Source organism: Vidua macroura, chromosome 1, assembly GCF_024509145.1.
Source record: "Vidua macroura isolate BioBank_ID:100142 chromosome 1, ASM2450914v1, whole genome shotgun sequence".
Classification (NCBI taxonomy): Eukaryota; Metazoa; Chordata; class Aves; order Passeriformes; family Viduidae; genus Vidua; species Vidua macroura.
This window is the reverse complement of record NC_071571.1, coordinates 99,711,688-99,731,056: the sequence shown is the minus strand read 5'-3', so window position 1 is coordinate 99,731,056 and position 19,369 is coordinate 99,711,688. Positions and strand designations below refer to the sequence as shown.

General features: G+C 34.4%; 1 protein-coding gene across 1 annotated transcript in view; it reads right to left on the bottom strand.

Annotated features, from left to right (window-relative positions):
* Positions 1–12,359, bottom strand: part of CDH19 (cadherin 19) — a 65,140-nt gene extending 52,781 nt beyond the window's left edge. The window contains exon 1 of the mRNA XM_053987792.1: positions 12,285–12,359. The gene's annotated coding sequence lies outside the window, so the exon portion shown is untranslated. The remainder of the gene's footprint in view (positions 1–12,284) is intronic.
* Positions 12,360–19,369: the final 7,010 nt, after the last annotated feature.

Below are 19,369 nucleotides of genomic sequence, written 5' to 3'. Positions count from 1 at the left end.
TACCAATAACTTCAAGTGTATTAAAAAAAATTCTATATAATTTAATTTCCTTGGGTAATGAATTCTGTAGGTCTTTTTCATGAGGTTCCTGAGTTATTTATTTTAATCTTGCAAGTGAAAAAAGAACAGCTCATGGGGGAATTACGTCTACAACTTTATTTTATGTTGCTTTATTTATTCTTTTCTGGTATTTTAATTTATATTCCAGATTTCAATAAGATACTGAGCCTGAAAATTTACTATGCACATTTAATTTGAGGAGCAGATTGACATCTGTATTTCTTCTGGGATAGGAACTAATCATACAATCAGATTTTATCCTTGTATTTACTTTTTTTGTCATTCCAGCTATCTCCTAACATTTCAGTGTTTTGGATCTTTTCATAGTTTCCTTCTCATGATTCATGAACTGTAGATAAATGGCATGAAATGCAACAGGATGTGAATAACTATTCAGAGAAATAAAAAGAAGATTGTTACCTGCAATCAAAGAAAACAGAGAGCAGCTAGACATGCCACTATCATAAATTTCTTTGTTGCTCCATATGATAACAGAAGGCTTTGGGGTTTTTTTGTGATTTTAGGTAAGTTTTGTTTTATTCAGGAAGTTCTCATGAATTGTGAGATGCCATAGGCAGTTGCCTTAATGGTAAGTTTTCTTTCATCTCCTTTTTCCAACCTCCACTGTTATTCAGCACACTCTTGAGTTTTTAGGGATCTCTTACAGAAAACATCCTCTAATTATGAACCTTTTATATATATATATATATATATATATATATATATATATGAGTTTGGGTTTACTTTGGTCATGTGTTTTTGGTATTTTTTTCTCTCAAAAATAATTTTTTTTTTCTGTTATGAAGCATATGAACTTTGCATTTTATGTGCTATAGCCTATTAAGCCTTCCACTGTAAGCAATAATTTTAATGAAATTATCTGTCCTCTGGACACTCAGAATTAGAAAACCACTCAGGAACCTAGCGTCTAATTCATTACTTTCACAAAGGCCATCATATATACCAGTGTAATAAAAGGAGGGTATTTGCAAAATACAGATATGTGCTCACTTAATTTGGGTTGAAACTTCATTTGGTAGTGCTTCATAATTTCACTAGGGCTTTGTTTAAACAAAAATCAGGTAACTAGACAACTCAAGTAAATTCAAGTAGAGACAAATTGGGATTACTCCCTGGTCTCATGGTTTTGCTACAGGGAAACATGTAAACAAAAGGGCAATAAAAATATTTTAGTCCTGAGTTTGTGCTGTTATTGCCAATTCCTGTCAGCCAGGAAAGTAAATTCTGTACATTTTCAGTCTCATTTTCCTTCAAATTACTTTTGTGACCTCCTTGGCCCTAACTGAAATATGACTCCAAATATACATTGCTAATGCTGATTATGTTATTGTACTATTTCACCTTCACTGTGCAGTATCAAAGGAGCAGAAACAGGGACAGGGTATTGGCACAGTGCTATGGAATCTTAAACACAGCACAGAAATCCCCCTCTTTGGGAAGGGGCCAGGGCCATTATCCCTGCTAAGAGAGCCAGCATAGCAATGTGAAAACAAAACAAAAAATCCCTGCTGGATAGAAAGTGTCATTTTCCAAACAAATAAATACAAGGGTTTCAGGTTTTCTTAGTAGAACATTAAAATAAGCTCTACTTTGCAGAGTAATGAATAAATCTAGTGTGTTGATTCTACCCATTGCTGAAACAGTGTCAGGAAGGATTAGGTAAAACTAAAGGAGACAAATGTATGAAGCATTCACACACAACCTCCAAGAGAAAAGAGGCAACATGCCAGCTGGGGCAGGGAATAGATAAAGGATTTAGATCATCTGAACTTGTCTTTCAGGATGTCTTGCCATTTCCTTCACTTGATATCCAATGAGTTGTGCAGAATACAAACAGCAATATTTAAAATAAGCAAATACAGAAGTACTACAGCTTAAAATTTAATATGCTTGAACAAAATATTTTACCTTGAGAAAATGATTGAACTCTGAGCTATTTCAAAGTTGAAAATTTCCAAGTTAATTAAATTATCTGAAATTTTCCAATATATTATTTTTTTCTGTGGAAAAGAATGAGAAGGGAAAAAATTATCTCATAAAAATCCAGTTAGTTCATATAAGGAGAAAAAGAGGGTAGACTTTTTTTGTGTGGATCACACCACTCGATTTTTTTTTTCAAATATTGGTATCAAACTGGATGCTGAACTATTTGCAGCTAGGATCAAGTAGAGACTCAATAGGCTTTGTGAAAAGGTAAACTTAAAATAAAATAGGATCTATTATCAGGATTCTTGCAGTACAGTCTATTTGGATTTATAATCTTTGTAGAAACAGCAACTGGTTCAATATACAGGGCACATAATTCATCTGTAATGAAAGAACTTCACCTTGAAGAGCACTTCCACTGGCTCTCAGTAGAACATTGTTCTATATTGAGAATTCAAGAGAGGAATTGTGCTTAATGGTAAATGAATTTTAAGAGCCCTCTTTTTATCCCAACAGAGGACCACGCTGCTCTTCTGCAATCTTCTTGAAGAATAGTTTGCAGTTTATATCTTACAGTTTAACAGCTGTTTTCAGTGGTCTGTCTTTTCCCTCTCTTATTACACCAGATACTTTTGCTGCCCCTGGTCAGCCCCTCTTGTTCTTTCAGTGGAGAAATTGTATGTTGTGAGTTGAAGAAACTATAAGAAAAAAAAGCAAAACAAAACAAAACAAAAGTTTTTGTTCGTGTTTTTTTTTTTTTTTTTTTTTTTTTTGCCAGGTTATTTACTACTTGTACAATAGAAGAGAAGGTTTGAAGGAAGAAAATGCCTGATAAGGTAGGAGAGTGACTATCATGATAACAGCATGTTTTATGGCTTCAACTCCTTCGTAAAGATGGTTTCTTTTGAAGGATAAGGTTAATCTCTTGTCACGGGACTTTTTCTTGTACAATGTTGAGTTTGTTGAGCATTTTAATACAAGGTTTAAGAACTACTACCAACATCGCTACATATAAATCCAAATGCTCATTCCTCTTCAGAATGCCTGTACAATATCACCGAAACGATGGGATTTATTTCTGCTGAGGAAGCAGAGGGATCAAAAGAACTGAAAGAAAATTATTATTTCAAGGTAATTTATTTTTTTAATATTTTAGCACATTTTCCTAAGTACAATTGTCACAAAGTAGAAAGTAGTTGGAGTTTAAGTCCTTTATCCATCTGATAAGCAAGATCTTTCCTGTTTTTCTTTATAGAAAGAGGTCTTCTACTAGGTTGAGTTCAATGGAATAAACTGAGCTCTATGGGTTGTGTTTACTGCGATCAGAAAATGGCAAACTAATCTGAACCCATGCCAAAAACTCCCCTGCTGTAATTGTAATCTGTTTTCTTTATCATAGGTGTAGAAATGGGAGAGTTAGGGTGCATTATGACTATTGGAAAACAACACATGAACATATAAATATCTATACATTCTATATATTCTAAATGTTATAAATAGTTCAGAAGTTCAAAGTAGAAAATAGCTTCCAACACTAGAAGTGTTGCTTTTTAACATGCCATTAGCATCTCTGGTGGACTATTTCTGTACATACAGGTTGTAGCCCTTAAAGGAACAAAACAAACTCCAATTTATCTTTGCAAACTGAGCAGCTTGTATGTGATTTAATGGAAATGCTATCAATTTGCTTTTCTTTTAAACATTTATATGTAACTATTGTTTTAAATGGTAAAAAGTGGTAAACTCTTATAATATATCAATAACTAGCTGCCTAATGAGGTAGACCTGAATACCTAAAAAACTTACTGTTGAGGTATGTCCTTTTAAAGTCTTTAAGGTTCTGTGTCTTCAGTGCCAGATACTTGAATTAATATTTTTTAATACAGAAAATTGTTTCAATGGTATTTTATGACCATTTTTTTAAAATGTCTTGGTATATAAAAATAAAAGTAGTGGGGTTTCTATGTGAAAACCCTGTAGTTTAGCATCTCAGATTTTCAAAACTTTTCTTCAAACTAATTTCCTCTCTTGAGAGAGAGATGTGCAAACATACAAATTTAAATGGTTTTTTTTAATTTAACTGAGCTTTCACTAATTGTGAAGTAATTTCAAACTAATTATTAACTAACTCTTAAGCTCATGAAGCAGTGTCGGGCAAGACGGAGCAGGCTGTGACTGATAACGCCCTCCCCCATGGTTTGTCAGCAGCACAGCTGTGGGCTGAGTGCCTGAGCTCGGCGGTGTGACTGGCAGCAGGGCTGGGCTGGCTCAGCATCCCAGTTATCCCCGGTTATCTCCTTCCCCCAGCTCTGGGAGGCAGTGAGCCACCAGCGGCTGCTGAGGCTGTCACCCATGTTTCAGCCTCGCATCAAGCAATCGATGTGTCTGATGGGCAAATACCTCGCAGTGTCTTTTACACAGATGAACTTGCTGCCACTTGACAGAGTTCCAACCTTTTACACCTATTAAGGAAGGAAACAATAATGCTGTCCTCTTCTCTCCAGGGTTTTCTATATGCTGCCCCTGACTGTGTCCTAAATGAATCAAGAAATCAATTTGCAGCCTCTCAGCCTCAGTTAAATCAAACTTATTCACAGTATCTTCTGAGTGAAAAACATCCCATGCTTCTCCTCAGTACCCACTGTCATTTTAACAAGATCTAGCAGAGCCTTGGCCAAAGCTACACTGTACAAACTGTTTAGTTTTGCCTTTTTTTTTTTTCCTCTTTCTAGCTTTCCTTGTTACCTTTTTAATTATTTTGTTACTTTACCTTTATTAGGATTGTTTGTGTAAATTATTTCTTCTCCTACAATGATTGTCTGCTAAATACAGCTGCTAAATGAGGTATAAAATTAATTTTATCACCAGAAGAATGGAGCATAATATAAAATAAAGTTCTTTTATTGAAAATTAGTGACTACAAGATGAAATGTTGCAGTGTTTATTGTGAACTTACAGCTATTATAGGCCTGGTAATAACCCAAGAGTTTATCTAATTTTTTCATGTGAGTGTTTACTCTTTATGGCCTAGATAACATTTCTGCTTTTAATAATACAGAGCCTGAGGCTCTCATGTTTTCTTAAGATGGCATTTATTAATATAAACACCTGAAAGTTAAAGACTTAGTGTAATGTGCAATGCAGCCTCCCTAAATAGTCTATGGAAAGAGAAAAGTATCTCTGCTTTACAGCATTGTAAGAAAGGTAATCAGCATATTGAGTCTAAAACACCAACATTCTGTCCAGAGAGAATCTTGGCAATTAACCTAAGGCAATAGGTTACTTAAAGATATCTACAGGCAGGTCACATATTCCTCTATTAGGAATGTTTTCATTTCAGGTAGCAAAAGATGATTCCAGTAAAGGAAATTAGACCAGAACAAAGATGTTTCATAGATCAACTAGTTTAAAATAATGTTTAAAATTCTTAACTATTGAATATGTTATTTATCTTCTTGGTACAAACTGCTTTGGATTACAATATAAGCCCTTTTTTTAAACCATTTTTTTCTAGATTGAACAAAAGGATTAATGTTATCCAAAGAAGTTGACATTTGTTATTTTTTCCAGTATATTTTAAAAAAAAGATAAACAAAAAACTTCAGAAAACTTTTTCTCACACATTTTAATCCCTGATTAATGCAGCTGATTGCCAGAATGCTTTTTCTCCATATGATTACTAAGGCTTATGATCAATATGCTCATAGTGTCAGAGTATTATAGTATCATACGTTGGTATATAAATCCTAACCACTATGTCATGTAGAAAGAAAAAAAGCATATCTCTTTTGGATATGAGAAAACATCAGAACAAAATGAAGTTTTATTACCTAACTTTATAGTGATTTTGTCATGCATACATTAAAATTATCTCATTTTTCATGCATTAGAGGTAAATATACGTTCAGTCTTTCACTGATATTAATTTATTCTCCAATAGGTTGTGCTATATTTGCCTGTAGGATCACCTGATTTCCCTGGTTTGGCTACAGTCAACATTGCTCCAACATAGCCAGACATAAAAAAAAGAAAGCTTACAGGCAACAATTATGAATTTTTAGAAATCTGAAGTTGCTGTCAGTGGAAGGCCACTGAAATAGTTCCAAGAGAGTTTATCTTCAGATATCCTACTGAAATAGTGTGCTTTTTACTTCCTTTGACATTTATGATTAGTAATACTCAAGAATACACTCTATCATTTTTATGATGCAACAGTTTTTGCTGTGCTGTCTAGTTTTCATTTGAAACAAAATAGGCTGAATCAGATTGTAGTAGCTCAGACTTAAGCAGTATTTTTCCACTTGGAAATCAGTTTTTATTCTGAAGAGGCTATCTATCAGAAAAAAAAATAAAAGAAAAAAGGAATAAACAGGCAAACTACACTACAAAAGCCCAATAGAGGAAAAAGCAAATCCATGATTTATGACAGCTTAACAGTAATTCACATCTCTGAATTATTTATTTTTGCAGTTTGTGGAATAGGGGTGGCAAATGTGAATATAAATTTTTATTTCAGAGTTTTTTTGAATGTTTCATACATGCAACTATACCATACTTATAGACACTACATTTGGGACTAAGTTCTTGCTTTAAATTTTCTTCTCTTCTGAGAGATTAATTTAATTTTGGCGGGAAATAAGCAATATTATCTGCTGAAAATAACTTATTTTTTAATATTTAATTATTTGGAGGGGGTTTAGGTTAATTAATCTTAGGTTTGCTCTTTAAGGACTCAGTGTAATGGAAACTTGGTGTTCTTTGTTAGTGCTGGGTTACTAAGAGCACTCAGTTACATGACTGGGTCCTTCAGATGGTGGTGGTGGAATTAGGTCTGCCCATCAAATGAGGATCCTTCATGATCCAGTCTTGGACTGTCACCTGAGGATGGCTTGGGCTCCCACTGTAAGCAGTTTGTGGTGCTGCTCTGCAGGAGCTGCCAGCAGAGGAGAAAAGCTCTGAAAAGCCCAGTCACAGCCACAGTCATGGGCTGGTGCAGGGTGCTGAGTGTTGGAATGGGGAATCCCTGCCAGATATCCACCCGTGAGACCAGTAGTTGACGGGGCTGGGGTTGCTCAGAGAGTTACATGGGGGAGGCACTCCCCTCTGTGGAGGCACCCCACAGAGACTGCTCTGTTGACCTGCCTGAACTTCTTCCTGGAGGGCAGCATCACTGCCACTGCCCCAGGCTGCAGGCCAGAGCAGTAATGTCACTTATAAAATTTCATATAGCTCTGATTAAACTGTTTAGGTAACTGGGCCCATTTATTCTGCACACTGTGAAATTGGCCTTATTCTGTGACAGTCTTTGAGTTTAGGCTCTGTTTTCCTGTAATCTTTAAGTGGAAAAAATTTTTTTCCTTAATATGATCACTTAACAAAATAGTTGAGATAAAGAATCGAATAGAAGAAAATTACAAGTGAGGCACCAGAAAATGGGCCTAATTTTGTAACATTTGCACGCCCCTGAAATAGTACATATGAAAAGCCGAGCAATCATCACAGTTTATCTCTATGTGACATTTCCAAATGCTATTTATACATTTTCTGGGTCAGTCTTTTATGAAAATAGCCATGTATGCCAGCTATCTAATGACCTGGCATTTGAAACCAATTCAATTTATATGTTAAATTTGATGTGTGGGGAAAACCAATACACTTACCGCATTTTTGTTCTGTAAGACTAGTTGTCATCTTAATTTGTCTGGAAACATCTTTTTATTTTCCAGGAGTATCTCGTGAGATATAAAGTAGCATAAATCATTCTAGCTCTTCTACTACTGGGAATTACTGTTAAGGGTAAATTTTGGCCTAGTTAATATATATCACACTGATCCATAAAAACAGCACCAGCAATGCCCTTAATGTTCTCCAACAACTATCTGCATCTCATGGGGGAGTGAGAAATCAGCTGTTTGAAGTTAAGCTGGGCAGTAATTGAAAGCAGCACTGTTTTCTAATTTGTTAGCAAAGATGGAAGGTTTACAGTTTGCATTATGTTGGTACACACCCTCCTCTCTTTTCTGTTCCTGAATTTTCCTGCAGGCTACATGGGATGCTAAAGTGCCTGGAAAGGATGTCTTGAGTGTGACATTATTATGGCTCATGGACCCTTGGACAACGAACTCTTTTTGTGTTTTTCACCTGAAGTATGAGAGAGAAGGAATCCACTCCATTTAGAAAAAAAAAAAAAAAATCTCATTTAATATTGCTTCAAATGTCATGGGTAAGTCAAAAGGGCAAGAAAAGTTAGGACTGTTCCTAAATTTTGTTTGTTTCCATCTACTCAAAAATACGTGGCAATGCATCAAGGTACTAGGGATCTTCTCCACCAGTTTGCATGTGCGGGCTGATGCCAACATGTAACTCAGAGCATGGGTGCTGTATGGCTATTTTCAGTGACTGTCCAAAACAGATGCAGAAAATATTTGGAATATTTTGTATTATGTAAATTCTTACAAGCAGCTGCGTTATGATTTTTTTTTTATCAAGTTTGTTGGCAGATTTCTTGAGATTTTCAGAGTGCATCAAATCCTCCAGAAATCACAGAATTACGACTCATAGAATTATTTAACAAGGAGTCGTATGTGTTTTCATTTTAGATCCTGTGTTTTGTCTTACCCATGGAGTGGGCACAAGTCCTAGGGAGTGAGCTCTGTTCACTTGTGACTGCATCCAGGGAACCACAATCTCTTTTCAAACCAAGATCAGATATAGATCTTTGTTCCATTTCTTGATAAATTCTGCTTGGGATGTATAGATCTCATTTAACAATTTAAAGTTGTTAAAGAGATGTTAAATAAATATAGCTTTCTTTAAAAAGTTTTTAATCCTCTTTTTTTTTTTTTTTTTTTTTTTTTATTAAGCAGTTTTGACAGATTACCTTATCCCACCTAAACTTATGAATCACAGAAGGTTGATATTTCCCACATAACCTAGATATCCTATTCACCATTCTAAAAAGGTTCTCTACAGAGAGAGGAGTGTGTAACCTCGGTGTCTTTACCATTTGACAAGCATTGTCTCTTTAAATTCCTTTGAATTTTTGTAATCTTGGTAGTTAAAGAAAACTCATCATTTTGACTACACCATCCAAATGCTAACAATGAAAAGCCTCAAACCTTCTTTATGCTGCATGACAATGAGCACAGAGCATACAAAATATTTGTTAACATAGCAATAACATCTATTATTGCTTAATATGCTTGTAAACCCAGTCTTAAACAGAAAATTTTTAAGCAAAATAAAACTTCAAGAACTTTAATTTTCTATTTTATTTAACACTGTCTAAAAGATCTGTAAAATACTGAAAAATTTTGTAGACTTATTTTGCAGATCTGGTTATATTTTAATCACATTAAATACTAAAAATTCTATTCAGTCACACAATTCAGTTATTCTTTTGTTACTTATATTTTTTAATTTACGCTACTAGGATGTCTTTTGGCTTCCAAGGTGTCAAAATTATGTGTAAAAAGTAAAATGTTAAATGACATCTTACACTTCCTCTAATATTTAGTTAACAATGTTAAAGTTGCAACAGCAGTTGTTCCCTAGTTATTAAAAAAAAAAAAAAAAATAGAGTGCCAATGCAAAAACGAGTTTCCCTCCAAAAATTTAACATTGTATCATTGTGTATCATTTAACATTGTACATGTGTTAGAGTTCTCCCTCAAGATAGTCTTAGCAATCTTCAGGTATCGTATTTTTAATTTCAGTTCTGTATTTGCAGATACAAAGTCTTTTACTGAGGTTTTACTTTCTTTTTTTATATACTTTTATGGTAATTAAATATCCCTTTTTCCTTAATTATGTTTTCTCAAAAGAAGTTTGCTTTAACAGTTAGGTCAGTGGCCTGAGACTGAAAGATTCTAATTTAATACCATGGTCCTCGCTATGTTTGTGTCCCTGATAGAAAGCCTGGGAGAAATGTTCTTTTGCAAACATTGTTAACAGTTACATCTTGTTAGCAGCAGCAACTGCAATTTCTTTTGTGCTACAGGCAATGCACATGCAGAGAAAAGACCTTGACGTGTATATCAAAGCAGAATTATGTCCCCTAGTCTGTCCCATGTGGTCTTGAGCCACATCAGCTTCCTCTGCAATGGTTGTGTACCATGTCTGCTTAGCAGGGTCTGCAATGGATAACCAGGATAACCAGGATAGCTGAGATGACCATAGACACTCTCTGGCCCTTTGATTCATCCATTTGCAGAAACAAATATGTTGTTGGATAAAGAAAACTGGAAGGACGGATATGAAAAACATTGTGACACATTTCACTCCCTTTAGCATCAAAGGGGTTGGAACAGAGTTGAAATTGAAAAAAAGTTAAGGGACTGTGGTGGAACCTATCTCTACTGCCTGTGGTAAAAATCAAAACTTTCTATGACTTACAAAGTAAAGGAAAATAATGGTTTTTACCTAAAAAGGATCCAATATTTTAAATCAATATTATCTATTTTATTGTTAGATCTATTGGCAAAATTATCTTATAAATTAAACTCATTAAAGAAATAGCCAAATCTTTCTGATTAAGCTGAACAAGAATATTCCAAGTATATTTTTAGAAAATATGACAAAAAGACTACACAATGGAAATTTCATCCAAAAGTATATACATATAAAGTATCAAACCAAATAAACCAAAGAGTAATGATGAAAAGCAACAAGTAGCTTAAACCACAGACATCATTAAAATATGCCTATATAGCATATAATATATTATTTTCTTATTTCAATATCAAATTGTGCTGATACAGTCTGAAAACTACTTCATATCACTAATTGTAAAACATTCTGACACGTGAAAGAAGTATACAAACTTCATTTTTAGGATACTATACATTTTTCAGTTTTGAATATAAAGTGTGCATTGTAGTTCCATAAATTACCTTACACTGGGTAAAAGAAGTTAAATTTTGCTTCTAATTATGCATGGCTTTCCATAGTAGATTTTTAACTTTGTTCTTTAATTTTAAACTACTTTTCTTTGCGTATTTTGTGAGCAAGGCCCTCTCTCATCCTCTCTTCTTTACCTAAAAATAAACCCAAGAATAGATTTTCATTGTCTAGCTCTTTCACTGATGCACTTTTTATTCTGTAAAAATGCAAAAAATCTGAACTCCTGTCACAGCCCTATATTAATTTTATGTAAGTGCTTGGTTCAACACTTCCAACAGAAAAATGCTGAACATTGAAATTATCTTCATAACTCCTAAAACTGAGTCCACAGATCAATTTTTGCACCATAGTGCAAATTGATCCAGGTATAAAATAAAAGTAGTTTATCTGAAGTGCTTTTGCAACCATAACTGATTCTAAGTAACAGTCTATAAAAAAGTAATATTATCATGCAAAAGCTGTGTAATTCTCACCAGTTTCATAGCAAAATAATTTGCAGAAATGAACAAGTTGACAGACACTCAGTATTTCTATAACAAATCAACAACTATTAAATATCTCTGGGCTATACTTCACTGGATGTTTTTTGGCTATAGTCTATTTGAAGAGTCTGAGCTTTAAAAATAAATTGTAGCTATACATCCTAATAGAAGTGTTACAAAAGAAACATGCAATGCAAATATTTTGCCAGTGTATGTAATGCACTGTTCTTTGTAAAACTCATTTGTTAAGAAACTGCCATTTCACGCTGAAGATCTGACAAAAGTAGAGGCATACATTTTCTGTGGTCTGAAAGACTTTGCAGTTGCTAGCTGGGAGATTATAAAAAGAAATGGAAACAGAAATGTGAATGAAAACAAGAAAAAAAGATAATTTTTTTCTGTTTCTGGAGTGAAGAGTAACAAGACAAGGAGTTCCTTTAAAACAGGAAAATTTTCATTCTTGATGCCACCCTCGAAAATTGTAGGCACACATTCATGACAATTACTTGCATAAGTGCAGCTGAAGCAATCACAAGCATTCTGTCAGAGCTGGGGGTCTTGCAAAAAATGGATGAACACAATGGTTGAACACAAAACAAGCATAGTGAGTATTTCTTCTGGTAAATCCAATTTAGAAATCTGGAATTTCACAGATATAGAAGTTAGACGGTGGACTCCGAAGAAACAACAAAAGCAGGTCTCTCTTTCTAGAGGTTTTGAGGGGTTCCTGGGTTTGTTTTTGACTTTTGTGTCTTTTACACTAGAGGCACCCAGATAAATGTCTTAAGTTTGATTTTAGAATATAATAAATAAATAAAAAGCAAACAAACAGCAACAACAAAAAAAAAAAAAAAAAAAAAAAAAAAAAAAAAAAAAAGAAGAGACATATCTTACCTGTGTAACTTCAGGGCCTTCTAGAGGACTAAAGGAATGGATATTGCAAAAGTAACATGGGATGCAGAAAAGTAGTCTTCTTTTACTTCACAAATCCTCAGAAAGCTCTAGGAGTTACAGCTTCCTGCCAGTATAAGTCAGTTCTACTTTTACTTTTGAAAACTCACAGTATGACACTGCTTACTGCATGCTATTTTGGGTGCCCTGAGTAAAACTATGAACACAGGCACTTTTGTGCAAAACATCATAAAGCCTCTCTGATGTTCATTCAGAGTCCAGAATTAAAATGCAGAAGGCTCTAGCAAGCAAAATACAAGCTGATTTTCTTCTTCCTAGTGGAAAAATAAAGTACTCCCTGGCAAGTAACCGGGGTGGTGGGAAGGTAATTTATTTTGTGTGAGAGCATTTTGCAAGTGAAAGGGATATGCCCTCTGTTTAGAGATTAGTCAGGGAAAAAAGTGGTCAATTTAGAGCAGTCACAAAAGTTAGTCAAAGAAAAGAGTTTCTATAGTCTGGGTTTTGCCCTCTGGCCATTTTTTTTTCCACCAAATAATTTAGTTTAAAGAATCATACAATCTTCATGCTGAGTAAAAAAAATATACCCAAGATATTGGTTTATCTCCTTACATGTTTCTAGAGACATTAAATGAATGCCTGTTCTTTTGTTATAATTCTCTATGAAAATTGAATTTTATCTACTAGCTAGTGTTGGGGTTTTATAGTAAAAAAAAAAAAACAATTTTAAAAATCCCACAAAACCCACCTAAAAATACCGTGGAATAATTATGCAACAGGTTATAATTTTTCATAGACATCAGCTTTTATCTTAAGTCAATTTAGGAAATTTTGCGCAATAATTCAAATATTCATTGTGCCTTTAAAAAAAATGAGGATATTTGGTAAAAAACAAGAACTGTGTATTGCAGTAGCACTTCAGTAATTATTATGGAAGACATGTTTGTGGTGGGATAATTTAGAGCCTAGTGCTACATCAGTTATAGCTCCAGGCCAAGAAGATTTCTGAGAAATCCTAAATGAAAAAAAAAAAAAAAACAAAAAGACATTTTTTTCAAACATAATGTGTCCTGTTAATGATAAAACTAAAACTAAAAAAGCTCCAAAGCTCCAAGCCACCCATCTCAAGAAAATTCTCTCTCCCTTCTTCTTCTTCCTCATAGAGTCTCAGAAAATTTAACAACTGTTTCTATGTGGAAATGGAAAACTTGTCTCTACCTCTGTCACATATGTTGTACCTTTTTTTTTTTTTTTTCTTTTTTTTCTTTTTTTTTTTTTATTAAATAAGTTATGGGCAGCTATGCAGATCTTAGTCAGATGTTCAGGGATTTCATGGGCTGAACACAAGAGATGGCAAATGAGGAAATGTGACTCTTTAGCATGGGCAATGCTATAAAACAACATGATGAAACCATGGTCTGCAAAGGGAACAGTTCTGATTGATGCAGATGTGCTGGTGCCTTGGCTATTGCTGAATCCGTGTTTAATGTATTTACATCTAGATGTCAAGGTCAAATTAACATCTACCAAATAAACACAACCCCCCCTAATATCACAGACTTTAAAACTGGAATTGAATGGGCTTGAAGTAACATGGGAAAACTGTCCACCCATCATGTCCATCCTGACAGTCAGAAAGACTTGTTCTCTATAGGAAAGTATGATGTAAATTATCTGAGCAGCTGGATTTTTGTAAGATTATTCAGAATCACCTGTGAGTCTTTTGAGCATGATCTCCTTAAAACTTCTTGAGGATTATCTCATCCTAATGACTTTAGTATAGGCAACATAATTTCTGTATCAGGCTGGAAATGAATACAGTTTATCAATTTATCACAGTTTTAGCTTTAAGAAGTAGACAGATCAACTAATTTTTTTTTCCTCAAATCAAACCAAACATCATAATGTTATACAGCTTAAGGTTCTTTGACAATGCTGTGTTCCTAGCATACATTATTTAATTATTCATGAAATTATATAGATCAAAAACAAGCTGACAGAGATTTACTTCTGCTGCTCTTACCTCAAGCAGTTTTTGCCTGTACTAGAAAAAAAATTGATTTGTCTAAATCTTGACGTTAAAATTGAGTAAGGGAATTAAAATTAACTAAGATCACATCTTCATATCTTCTACATCAAGCTTCATTTTTTGTTTGTTTGTTTTAAGAAACAGGAATGTTTGGTGAGAGATGCTATTTAGAGAGAATGGTTACTTCTTACTGTTTATTCATGGTCTGATATCAGCTCTGTACAGATTGAGGTAGAGCAAACCAGAAAAATGTGAAGAGGAGACAGACACTCTCCCAAGCTCTGTGAAAACAGAAGTGTTATTGGAATTCAGAGATATGCTACCACTTACCACCTGGAAAAAAACAGCTTTTTTATGAACTATGCTTCTCACTGACTTCCTACTAATAAAGAAGGGGTGACAGTTCATTCACCAAGGCGGAATTAACTAGACATAGATATAAGAAACCTATTGTTGACCGTTGGTAAACAAGATATTCTCATTTACTGAGAATGTTGGATCTTGTCGCAGGTTATAATCTAAGTAAGATGTGCCATGTGAAGCAAACATAAATGAACACTAGAAAGCAAACAAAAATACAAATTTCTTGGAAATGCTTATTGAAGAACTGATGAAGGGGACTGGCCAGAACAATGGCCAGGTTTTTGACAAGGTGAAGATAGTATGCAGGTATAAGGAAAAAGCTAAAGCTAGTTGTATAGGCTGCACCTTAAAAAAGATGTCAAATGAAGGCTAAGTCACACAATTATGAGAAGCAATTTCTAACTCAGAAGAAACATATACTTATTCCCAGCACAATGTTCTCATGTGATAAATGGTCTCTGCTTCTCTTTGTGTAGGCACCTGTTAATGATCAGCAGGCTTTTCAATATTAATATTAGATTAAATAATTTGGACTGCCATCTATGAAGGAAAACTTGTACGTTGTTAGCTCTTTCCTGATCTCACAAGCCTATTGCCTCTAGAGAGGGACCCCAGCTAAATGGGAGAGTTCAAGAGAATAACTCTACTCATCACCTGAGCAAAACCTTTCAGGAGGTTTGGAGGGGTTGAGTGAATTTTTATTATCAAATAAATGAGTTGCTAAATAAATGAGTTGCTATAGAGAAAACAGGAACTAAAAAAACCCAGTTAACCTGTTTGGAGTATTTTCTTTCATTGTCTTTATTGCAACTTAAAATCGGAATTTTATCTATACAAAACATAGAGCCTAAATTAGGGGTTTGCTTAGAGGTAAGAGCATAATAAATTTGGAATTAAAATATCTATATAATTTAAAACTTGGTTATTGATCAGTAAACTATAATGTGATATTTATTAACTTATTTTAAATATAAACCTGAAATATAGTGATCAATCATATTTATTTATTTATTTATCGGTCCATGCTATAGCAACATGAAGAGACAGTCTTAAGAATTCAGGAAAGTTAATTACCTTTTTTTTTTTTTTTTTAAGAAAATATATTCCATTTTCCAGAAACTGAACAACAACAAAAAAAAAAAAGATGGAAAAACCCAAGAGAATTGTTTATTATTTAAAAAAAACAAAAGAACACTGTAAAATTTTTTTAAAGGGGTCATTTTTCATTCAAGGAGATGCACTCTTTGACATTTACCTAATTGGACAGATGTCATAAGATTTCACTCTCTTGGGTTCAACTCAGTAAGCTGATATCAGAGTAAGTTGAACTTATTCAGGGAAGGAAAGGAAGTATGGGGGGAGAGGGACAGAATTTCCATGATTTCAAGGGGGATGCTTCTCCCATGCTACCTCTGTCCAGATCATGGCTTCTTGGAATTTGCATTTCAAATTTTCATCAAGCTAAAAAGCATTACTCCAGGATAGGTAAATAGCCAGCACAACACTTCTGGAAAGTGGAAGTGCTGTGAAAATAGAAGGAGTTTCATTGCTCACAATAGCTGTGAAGCCATTCATAATATCTGTATCTCTGGAGACTCAATACTGAATTGGAAAGATTTGTGATGTTTGTTTTGTTTTGTTTTGTTTTCTTATTGTTGGGATCTTTGCCATTTCTGATTTTTTAATGGGGATTTTGATATGCAGCCTTTCCTAAAGCTAGTCTTACTTATAACCACTTAAGGGAGTATAGCTTCAAGAGGAGCCAAGTGGAACCAAGAGAGAACAGAAGCGAGGCCCGGAGGGCTTCATAGGCTGAGATGCAATAACTTTTTCTTTCACTCCTGAGCAATCTCTTGTCACTATACAAAATAAATATATGATGCTGAATGAAAGAATTTCTTTTTTTTTTTAATGCATCTTTTATTTTCCCTTCCTTTCATCTTTAATAATTTTGCAACTAGAATTCCATTCCCACTAAAATACCTTAGAAATCACAGCTTCTGGAAGAGAAGATAGAAGTTACACATGAGTCACTGTAAATACAAAAATGAATGGATTGATCTACAATACTAATGAGAGTCTTTTAAATTGAATTATCTGGAATCTATTTAAAAATAATTTCGTGTCTTTTCTAATATTATTTAATGATAATCTTGTGCATTTTTTGTTTTTTTGTGAAATGATTATTTTTTTTCCAGAGGGAAAAAAGTTTAATGAATTGCAACAAAATATAATTACTTTTGTGTGTACTTATTGGCTTGTGTGAAAAGTCTGTGGAAATGGTGCATAACCAGTCATTAGAAGAATCCGAATATCTCACAGTAATCAGATCTTTCCAAAGACGTTTCCTTTCTCTTTTACTTTCCTTTACCCTTTCCTTTTCTTTTCTCAGTAAATACTGTTATGATAGAATACACTGTGTTTGGAAAATAATATGCAGACACTGATTGTCTTTTTCCACTCTGTTTCTATTCCCACCACAAGATAGAACCAAATAAGAATGAATTCAGAGCAGGTATATCTTCTAGATGATCCCCTGAAGGAATGGGAATGTCTTACTATTAAACAGTGTTTAGATATAAATTGAATGAAATAGGGGATGTCATCTCCTCTCTTTAGCCTGAGGTCTCATGCTGATGATCAGATCCTAAGAGCCTGAACTGGCCTGGTATCTGTAAGTAACTCATTCATATTCTCCCTTCTCCTGCAGAGAAGACAGTGCTTGTCATGAGACAAAGATCGTATGTAGTGCAAGGCAGATTTCAGCTATGAATAACAAAATATGTTGAAGAATAGCAAGACAAATATTTTTTCCATTTGTTTACATAACCCTCATAAACTTTTTCACATACATGATCAGTCACCTACAAATGTTAGAGCTTTTCTACTTCAATGTAAGTAGCAATATAAGTCTTAGTACACTCATTTACATGTACAAAAAAATTAAGCATGAAAAAAGAAATATTAGAAATATCAAATGTATGTTTATGAAGAAAAAATATAACTGTGTCTGATCAGCCCAGTATCCTGCTGAATTATAATGTCCCAATTTGAAAATAAGTGTAGAAATTAGTACAACAACAGGAATAGGCACTACAAGGTTAGGACATTTATGGAACAGACACTTATGTACAAATTTCAGTGGCAGAAAAGTATCCTTGCTGGATTAGTTCAGAAACACTAAATTAAATTTTACAATTTCAGAAATGTCAATGTCTTTTGGTTTGTTTATTTTGTTTAATTAATCCACATGACATTTCAATTCTGAAAAATGAATGAAATCAAATAGAACAAAATAAAATGAAGGTTCTCATCTGAAGAATTCCATAATGTCAACACTTCATCCTATATCCCACCAGCTAAGCTTAAATGATAGCTTGGAAGACAATCGTGTAAATTTTAAATCCTTTGAGATGAGCTGCTGAGTAAGGATCCAACTCTCATCACTTTTGCCACAAGGAAGATGAAAACAGAATGCCAAATATTATTTTACTTTTGTTAGTGGGTACTAAAAAGATTACATAGGACAAGGTACCCTCAATCTATGCTCAGTGTACCACCCTAAAACTCTACCCTGTTTTGATTTCTAGGGCATAGAGAAAAGGAGTAGAGCATTTTTTTTTTTAGTTATCTGATTTCTTAGAATGAAAAAACTGAGCTATTGTATTACACCCTGAGAAAAAGTTTTTCAGACAGCAAAAATGAAAGAACTTTGCTTTGTTTAACACCATTGCCACCTCCCATTTTGCTTGGTTGGATTTGTTGTTTCTTCTTTTTTTTTTTTTTTTCCCTAAGAATTCCCCTCCTTCTATCTGTTTTTCTTATTCAGAGAGAAATTTTTTTTCCCTTTTTTCTACACTGAGATTCAGATGTAGACGCTTAACAGTAGAGTTAATACAATTTAGTACAGTTTCCAGTTGCGCTCTGGGCACAACAATTTAACCTAAACTGTGATTATACTCTTTTCTTTCATTTTTACCTAGAGGAACTTGTGACTGGGTCTGCACCATCTGCCCTGTGTGGTGGGCCAATGCATCCACCCAAATGGAGCTGTTGAAGGGGGAGTCTCCACTGCAAATGCCAGACTGCAGCAAGTTGCAAGATCTTTCTCTTGGGGTTGCGATGGGCAGCAAGGAGGGGAAATGGATTTAAGGAGGGGTAATAGCTTTAAAGTGAAAGAGGGTGGATTTAGGTGAAATATCAGGATGAAATTCTATACTGTGAAGGTGTTGAGACACTGGAACAGGTTGCCCAGAGAAGCTGTGCACGCCCCATCCCTGGAAGTATTTAAGACAAGGTTGGATGGGGGCCTGGTTTAGTGGAAGGTGCCCCTGCCCATGCTGGGGAGTCGGAACCTTAAAGGTCCCTTCCAACTCAAATAATTGTGGGATTCTTTTCTATGATTCTGTGATCTTTAACATCAAAGACATGAAAGATAGCGCTGAGTAACTGCTGTTTGCAAAATGCTCCTATTTGATCTATGAGCAGGACAGGAAAATGCAAATGTACCTTGGTTCATTGGCCACTGTGTACAGTCTTCCAATTAGACCAGCTGGTGCCCTGATGTGAAGTCTACATGACTAACAGCATGGAAATGCATTGACCTCAAAGAGTCAGAGTCAAGCAACAAACAAGACCTTGTGTGACAAAATCTGGAGAGAAAAATGAGCCGGTTAAA